This window comes from Trichechus manatus, unplaced genomic scaffold (genome assembly GCF_000243295.1).
Source record: "Trichechus manatus latirostris isolate Lorelei unplaced genomic scaffold, TriManLat1.0 scaffold00004, whole genome shotgun sequence".
NCBI classification, from domain to species: domain Eukaryota; kingdom Metazoa; phylum Chordata; class Mammalia; order Sirenia; family Trichechidae; genus Trichechus; species Trichechus manatus.
Genome location: NW_004443940.1, coordinates 17,942,774 through 17,951,142, shown reverse-complemented (window position 1 = coordinate 17,951,142; position 8,369 = coordinate 17,942,774). Strand labels below are relative to the sequence as shown.

The following is an 8,369-nucleotide window of genomic DNA, read 5'->3' as shown; positions in this document are numbered from 1 at the left end:
TAAAAGGGAAGCAAGCAGAGAGTTGGGGACCTCATACCACCAAGAAAGCAGCACCAGGAGCACAGTGCATCCTTTGTACCTGGGGTCCCTGCACCTGAGAAGCTACTCAACCAGGGTAAGATTGATGAGAAGGACCTTCCTCCAGAGCTGACAGAGAGAGAAAGCCTTCCCCTGGAGCTGATGCCCTGAATTTGGACTTATAGCCTACTAGATTCTGAGTGAATAAATTTTTCTTTGTTAAAGCCATCCACTTGTGGTATTTTTGTTACAGAAGCACTAGATGACTAAGACAGAATTTGGTACTGAGAGAGTGGGGTGCTGCTCTAACAGATACCTAAAACGTGGAAGCGGTTTTGAAACTGAACATACAGACGTGTGGTAGCGGAAGAGGACCAGCAGCAGCAGAGAACCTGCAGCAGCAGAGAAGCGGCAGTGGCGGAAAACCAGCAGCAGCAGAACCAGGAGACCAGGGTCAGATGTCACTGGAGCTGACCATGGAGCGAGTGAGCTGAGTGCCTGTGTGCAGGAGGCTTCCTGGCAGAGTGGGGTGCCTCTAGGCACTTACTGGTGGAGCTACAAGCTTTGGAACACTTGCCCCAGCAGGGTAGATGTGGGCATGAGGCCTGAGGGCCGAGAGGCCACAGGAAACAGGAGCTGAAGAGACAGGGAACACAAGAAGCCGAGCTGCCTCAGTCTCAAAAGGCATGGCTAGGACCTCGGGGGTTTCAAAGTGTGGAGCCATGGCCTCTGGTGTTTCTAAGGGTGGAGTTGCCACGTAGATGGACTAGGAGAATGGTGTGCCTAAAGCCAAGGGAGCAGAGTTGCCATTCCAGTGGGCCTGGAAGGCAGAGCTGAAGCCCAGAGCCGACGGACCTCCACTGAGAATCCGGAGAATGTGGCCAATACCTGGAGTCTGGGGGGCAGTGCTATTGTGTGAATGATCTCCAAGAACACAGGACTATTTTCAAGCCTTGAGGGCTAATGTAATGTGTTCTGCTGACTTGCTTGGTACCTGTTATCCCTTCTTTCCCTCCAGTTTCTCCCATTTGTAATGGAAATGTCCAGCATGTGCCTGTTCTGCCATTGTACCTTTGGAAGCAGATAACTTATATTCTAGATTTCACAGATGAAGAAGAATTTTTGAATTTTGACTTGGAGTTAAGACTTTTGCTATGATATGATCAGATGAATATGTTGTGCATGTTGCAAGGATATGATTTTTGGGGGGCCAAAGGGTAGAATGTCATGGACTGAATTATGTGTGTATCCATTTGGCTGGGCCATGATTCCCAATATAGTGTGGCTGTCCTCCATTTTGTGATTATAATTTTATGTTAAAGAGGATTAGGGTAGGATTGTAACACCCTTACCAAGGTCACATCCCTGATGCAATACAAAGGGAGTTTCCCTGGGGTGTGGCCTGCACCACCTTTTATCTTACAACAGACAAAAGGAAAGGGAAGCAAGCAAAGAGTTGGGGACCTTATATCATCAAGAAAGCAGCACCAGGAGCAGAGCATGTCCTTTGGACCCGGGGTCCCTGCGCCTGAGAAGCTACTCAACCAGGGGAAGATTGATGAGAAGGACCTCCCTCCAGAGCTGACAGAGAGAGAAAGCCTTCCCCTGGAGCTGACACCCTGAATTTGGACTTTTAGCCTACTAGACTGTGAATAAATTTTTCTTTGTTAAAGCCATCCACTTGTGGTATTTCTGTTACAGCAGCACTAGATGACTAAGATAGTATGGTATGTGGCAGAAAAGAGTTGATCAACAAATACTGTTACTACTAAGCATGAGACTTGATTATTTTCTATAGTGTTTAGTTTATTTAGATCATTGGCTCCTTTTAGACTCCAGTAAATGGTCTAGTGTCTGTTTTCAGGAAGAGTGTCATGCTAGAACATGCTTAGTGATCTCATTCTGTACTTTCTAAATGAGCAATAGATTACACCTTGAAGCTGTACAAAGTCGATACCAGCAAGTCTCTAGTAACCTCTTCTTTGAGTCCTCAAAATTTACGAAAATATCTATGTTTAACAAAGCCCTATTCTATGTTAATGTGATTATCAGATCAAATCAACAGTGGAAAGTATCCACACCCCATAAGTGCAGCCAATCAAAGAGTAAGCAGCATTTTGTTCATAAGAACACCCAAACAGGTTTGAACAGGTCTATCTGTTTCACTGTGGCAACTTTACATTCCAAGATGAAATCTCAGCCAGACATTCCAAAGTTCTCTGCATTGTGTGGTAAGTGAGCATGCCATGTTACCAAAATTATGTGCCTGGTTTCTAATGTGAATGAGTACACTTAAGCATGCTTAGGTTTCTATGCCTTTGGAGATGATCAGCCTACCATCAAGGACAACATTCTTTCTGACACCAACACACTACATTTATAATTGACAATGGGAATTCAAATGTAACGTTGGATCAATTATCTATGCTTACCTGAACAAATATAAAGAAGTGATCACATTTCAAAAAACATTAATGCAGGTCATGGGGGTGAACATGGAGAATCTTATAATTAAAGAGAGAAAAAGAAGACTATGGGAAGGAAAGGAGACTAAGGAAGGAACAAGTCTACGAGTTGAGAATATCTGATCATCTTAATGCACACTCTCATTAGAACTTCACCAATAAAAACATAAAAGAAAACATGACTTTTAATGTTACAACTGTGATTTGTAAAATAATAATAATACTTTTTTAAACTAAAAAAGTAATGCATTTAATGAGGCAAAAAACAAAGCTGACAGAATTGTACAAAGTAAGAAAAAAATTAAGAGAGCCTGGCCAAGATAAAAAAGCTAACTATTTGTTAAAGTGGAGACTAGAACGTAATTCTTCTAATAAATGGTTCAGTATGCTTTCTGCTACATTCATTATTCCATCATTTAATTCCTCCGCTCATCTTTAAAATAAAGGACTGTAATGAATTTGAAGGCAGTCATGGGCACTTGGGGGCTATTGTCAATATTTTGCGAAAGAACAGTAATACTGTATTATTTCAGGGTGTGCCATAGTGGGCACATGTCAACAGCCTACACATGCTGAACACATACAGTATGTGCTCTGCCCAGTAAGAGTTCAGGGTGATAGCCAAAATTAAGCAGCAACGTGTACTCAATGGGATCCTCATGGCAAAAGATTGGAAACCACTGGGCTAATATTGCTTTAACAGTGGCAGAAAGAGTTACACCACCTCATACCACTTGCTGTAGAGTCGACTCCAACTCATAGCAATCTCACATGTATCAGACTAGAACTGTGCTCCACAGGCTTTTCAGTGACTGATTTTTCAGAAGTATACTGCCAGGCCTTTCTTCTGAGGCACTTCCCGGTGGACTCAAACCTCCAATCTTTTGATTAGCAGGCCAGCGTGTTAACCTTTTGCACCACCCAGGGACTCCAGGAAGAGTTAACTCCCTCCTAAATCCTCTTGCTGTCTACGCTTTATCTAAAAACCAGGAGATGAGTCTAAGCTTGAAGAGGGCTCGAGGCTTCATGTGGGATTTCTAGGTGAAGATCTCAGCTGAAGTCATAAAGATTATAATACAGATAAGAAGTAAGCCAGGGAAGGTAGAAGAAATAGATCTTAGGCCTCCAAGCCAATAGCAGAGGCAGGGCCTGTACTTAGTCTTATTAAGTTCTATATTTAGTTCCAGAAACTCATTTTTTTTTAAGACTTGTTTATTAAGCTTCAAGGCCTGAAACAGCTTGTGAAAAAAGCTCATGCTATTCCAGACACTGCTGCTGGGGGCCTTGGCCATGGAACACATCCCTTTTGAATCTTTCATTAGAGATTTAAATTTATCACTGTCCCCACAAGCCTTGTGTTTGTTCTCTTTTCAATAGCAAATTATTAACATCAGCTTTTTAATCACAGTTGATATTACAGAATATGCTATTTCGGTAAACGATATACAAATTCTGAGTTTAATCAAATTTTATGCATTTTATCTAGGCGATCCAATGATTCTTAAATTGAAACTTTTGCTGTTTTTCTCATCATTTACAGTTCTGTTGGTGATGACAGATCATTTGGAGGTCAGAAGCTTACATTTTGATGCTGGATACTGTGGTCAGCCATGTTTCCCCTTCCCTCCTAAATCATGTAAAATGAGAAACTCAAATCTCTATTTATTTAAAAAAAAAATAGTGCCGGAACAACTAGACAGCCACATGCAAAAACTGAATCTAGATACAGACCTTACACATTTTACAAAACTTAGCTCAATATTGATCATAGATCTAGACGTAAAACGCAAAACTATAAAACTTCGAGACAACATAGGAGAAAATCCAGGGGGCCCTGGATTTGGTGATGAGGTTTTAGAGACAACACCAAAAGCATGATCCATGAAAGATAAAATAGATAAGCTGGACTTCATCAAAGACTTCTGCTCTGTGAAAGATACAGTTAAGATAAAGAAAAGATAAGCTACAGACTGGGAGAAAGTATTTGTAAAACACATATCTGATAAAGGACTTGTATCCAAAACACACAAAGAACACTTAAAAATCAACAATAAAAAAACAAACAACCCAATTACAAAATGGGCAAAGATCTGAATGGATACCTCATCAAAGAAGATATACAGATGGCAAATAAACATATGAAAATACATTCACCATCATATGTCATTAGGGAATTGCAAATCAAAACGAGGTAACACTACACACCTATGGTTGTTGTTAGCTGCCCTGGAGTTGGCAGCCCCACACACAACTGAACAAAACTCTGCTGTCTCCATGATCAGTTGCCGATGGGACGTTGTGATCCACAGGGTTTTCAATGGGTGATTTTCAGAAGTAGATTGCCAGGCCTTTCTTCCTAGTATGTCTTAGTCTGGAAGCTCTGCTGAAACCTGTTCAGCATCATACCAAAAAACCAAAATCAAACCCATTGCTGTTGAGTCAATTCCGATTTATAGCAACCCTATAAGACAGAGTATAACTGACCCATAGGGTTTTTAAGTAGTGGCTGGTGGATTCGAACTGCCAACCTTTTGGTTAGCAGCTAAGCTCTTAACTACTCTGCCACCCGGGCTCCATTCAGCATCATAGCAACACGTAATTCACCACTGACAGACATGTGGTGGCGCTGGAAATCAAACCCAGGTCTCCCGAATGGAAGGCAAAAATTTTACCACTGAACCACCAATGCTTTGTGTACACCAGTTAGAATAGCCAAATCCAAAACACAGATGGTACCAAATACTGATGAATATGTGACACAAAAGGAACACTCATTCATTGCTGGTGGGAATGCAAAATGGTACAGTCACTTTGGAAGACACTTCGGCAGTTTCTTACAGAGCTAATCATAGTCTTACCATGTGATCCAGCAATCATGCTCCTAGGTATTTGCCCAAATGAGTTGAAAACTTATGTGCACACAAAAACCTGCACACGAATGTTTACAGCAGCTTTAGTCATAACTGCCCCAAATTGGAAGCAATCAAGATGTCCTTCAATAGACAAATGGATAAACAAACTGTAGTAAATCCATACAATGGAGTATTACTCAACAATAAAAGAAATGAGGTATCAAGGTATGGAAAGACATGGCGGAACCTCAAATACATATCTCTAAGTGAATGGAACTATTCTGAGAAAGCTGCATACTGTATGATTCCAACTATATGACATCCTAGAAAAGGGAAAAAATACAGAGATATTGAAAAGGTCAGTGGTTGCCAGGGGCTCAGAGTGCATGTAGGTGGATGGGCCATTTTTAGGGCAATGAAATTGCTCTGCATGATACTGTAATGGTGGACACATGACCTTATACATTTATCCAAACCCATGGAACTGTACAGTATGGAATGAACCCTAATATAAACTATGGACTTCAGTTAATAATAATGTATCAATATTGGTTCATCAATTATAACAAAGGTGCTACACTAATGGAAGATGTTATTAATATGGGAAACTGTGGAGGGCGGGGATAAGAGTATATAGGAACTCTCTGTACTATCTGCTCAATTTTATGTAAACCTAAAACTGTTCTAAAAACATAAAGTCTATTAATTATCAAAAAACAAGCAAGCAAACAAACCAAACAAGCCCAACCTGTAGTCCTGTAGTTTTTGACCCGCTTTCAAATCCTGTACCCTCCCAAAAGGGTATCAGTTTACCCTTGTTATATGCATTTGCATACCTAAGTAAGGACATATAGAAAACATATCATTCTGTGTCTGTATTTTAAGTTCTGTGTTCTTTTTAACACTATCTGAATTAATAGACTTTGTATTGTTTCTTTCATTAACACAGGGTAGCAACAACATCTTTCACTAAGAAACCTCTAATAATCCTCACTAAAATGATTATATCATTGTGTAATATGTCTTATAGACACAGTATGTTTTATCATATATGTGTTATATTGGATATATGTTTATTCTTATATACGTTATATATATGTGTGTATATACTTGATTATAGTATAGACCTATTATACAATTTACAATAAAACTTATATACCAGGAGAGTTCTTGTGCACTTGTTGGGCAGGATATTGTGTCAGCAAACCTCAAGGACAGAAAACTAAACTCAGAAACAGAAGCCTATAAAGATGGACAGTAAAAGCGGCTGAGGGTAGGTAGCAACATATACAACAAAGTTGCAGAAGTTTGTTAAGTGCTGCTGCTGAGATAATGCAAGGATGTCTTCCATATTTTATCTAGGAAACCTAAGGGAGCTCCTAAATCCCGGGATTAAAATTTAAGTAGGATACACTATCATCTTGCAATTTGTACTGCTTAAAGGAATGGAACTTTAACAAAAGAAGAGCCAAAAAGTTTTTTTTTTTTAAAACTCCACGATTGTTTATTTAGTACTAAGTATTCCACTTACGGAGCCCTGGTGGTGTAGTGGTTAAGCACTATGGCTGCTAACCAAGAGGTCTGCAATTCAGATCCACCAGCAGTTCCTTGGAAATATTGTGGGGCAGTTCTCCTCTGTCCTATAGGGTCACTATAGGGTTACTATGAGTCAGAATCAACTCAACAGCAAGAGTTTTTTTGTTTTTTTTTTTTAATTCCACTTACAATCTACACACACACACACAGGTTAAAAACATTTAACGAGGTTTATAATGACAAACATCAGACCCCTGCCCTACCCTCTCCATTCCCAATTTCTGCTCCACAGAGACGACCACTTTCAACTCTTCATAGTTTCTTCTGGTACTTGCCTCCATATTTCTAAACATGCTTATTCAGCTATTTCTTGAGTTTTTCAGTTTAGACGTCATCTATTAAACATCTACTTTGAAAGATGATTTAACTGTCTTACAACTCACTCCCCAACACACACCTAACTTCCCTTCCCCTCATTCTCTGTTTTAACATCAACATATCAGGATATTTGATGAGACCATTATTCAGTGTTTACATTCATACTGAGCCACGTATTATATATGATGACATTTCTTTCATAATACAATTTACCCCCTTGATTAATCATTGCCTCATTTTTCCCCTTTGCTTAATTTTCTACGTTCCTAAACCAAAACCAAACACTCTGCCGTCAAGTGATTTCGACTCATAGTGACCCCATAGGACAGAGTGGAACTGCCCCCTAGGGTTTCCAATTGTTCCTAGCCCTAATTTATCATCAAACTCTCCACTAGAAGTGTGTATCTCTCAAAATCTGAAAATATATCAGAAACTGTATTGGTTGTATGTGTGTGTGTAAGAGAGAGAGAGACAGAGACAGGGAGACGGTAAAACCTTTGAAATCCAAAAACTGTGTAAGGTGGAAACCTGTCAGAGAAGAAAAACTCAAATATTTTCCACTAAAATGAGAGAGAGAAAAGTGCCAAGACTGTCACCCTGTCAAAGGCAGAAAGCTTGCAAAACCCAGAAAATCAAGGCAGTCCGGTCAAGTTATGGCTCTCACAGCTTTCACTGTATTTCCCTCCGAAAGCCCCTTTGTCCTGCTTCAAACCTCTAGACTGACATACAGCTGATTCCTGGGGATTTTTGTCCCACCATCATTCACAAATTCTTCTTATCCCTCCTATGTTGGATCCCTGGTCTTCTAGTTCCCATGATTTCGTATTTCTTGATTTATGCCCTCATTTTCCAAAAGGACATCCTTCTGTAACTTCCTCAGAAAGAAGATGTATAAAAATTGTTTCTCAATTCTTAGAAATAATCTTTTATTTCTCAAATAATGTTTTCCCCTCTTCTGTTTTTTCTGGAATTTCTATTATTTTGATATTGGACTTCCTGACCTGATCCTTTAATATTTAAATTTTTTCTCTCTTTTTTTCCATTTTGTCATCTTTTCTATCTATTTTCTGGAAATTTTCTTGAACTTTATTTTCCAATCCTTCTGTTGAATTTTTAAAAA

General features: G+C 39.6%; 1 long non-coding RNA gene across 1 annotated transcript in view; it reads right to left on the bottom strand.

The window, feature by feature from the left end:
• Positions 1-4,833: 4,833 nt before the first annotated feature.
• Positions 4,834-8,369, bottom strand: part of LOC111820963 (uncharacterized) — a 13,039-nt gene continuing 9,503 nt past the window's right edge. The window contains exon 4 of the long non-coding RNA XR_002824455.1: positions 4,834-4,873. This is a non-coding gene — a long non-coding RNA (uncharacterized LOC111820963). The remainder of the gene's footprint in view (positions 4,874-8,369) is intronic.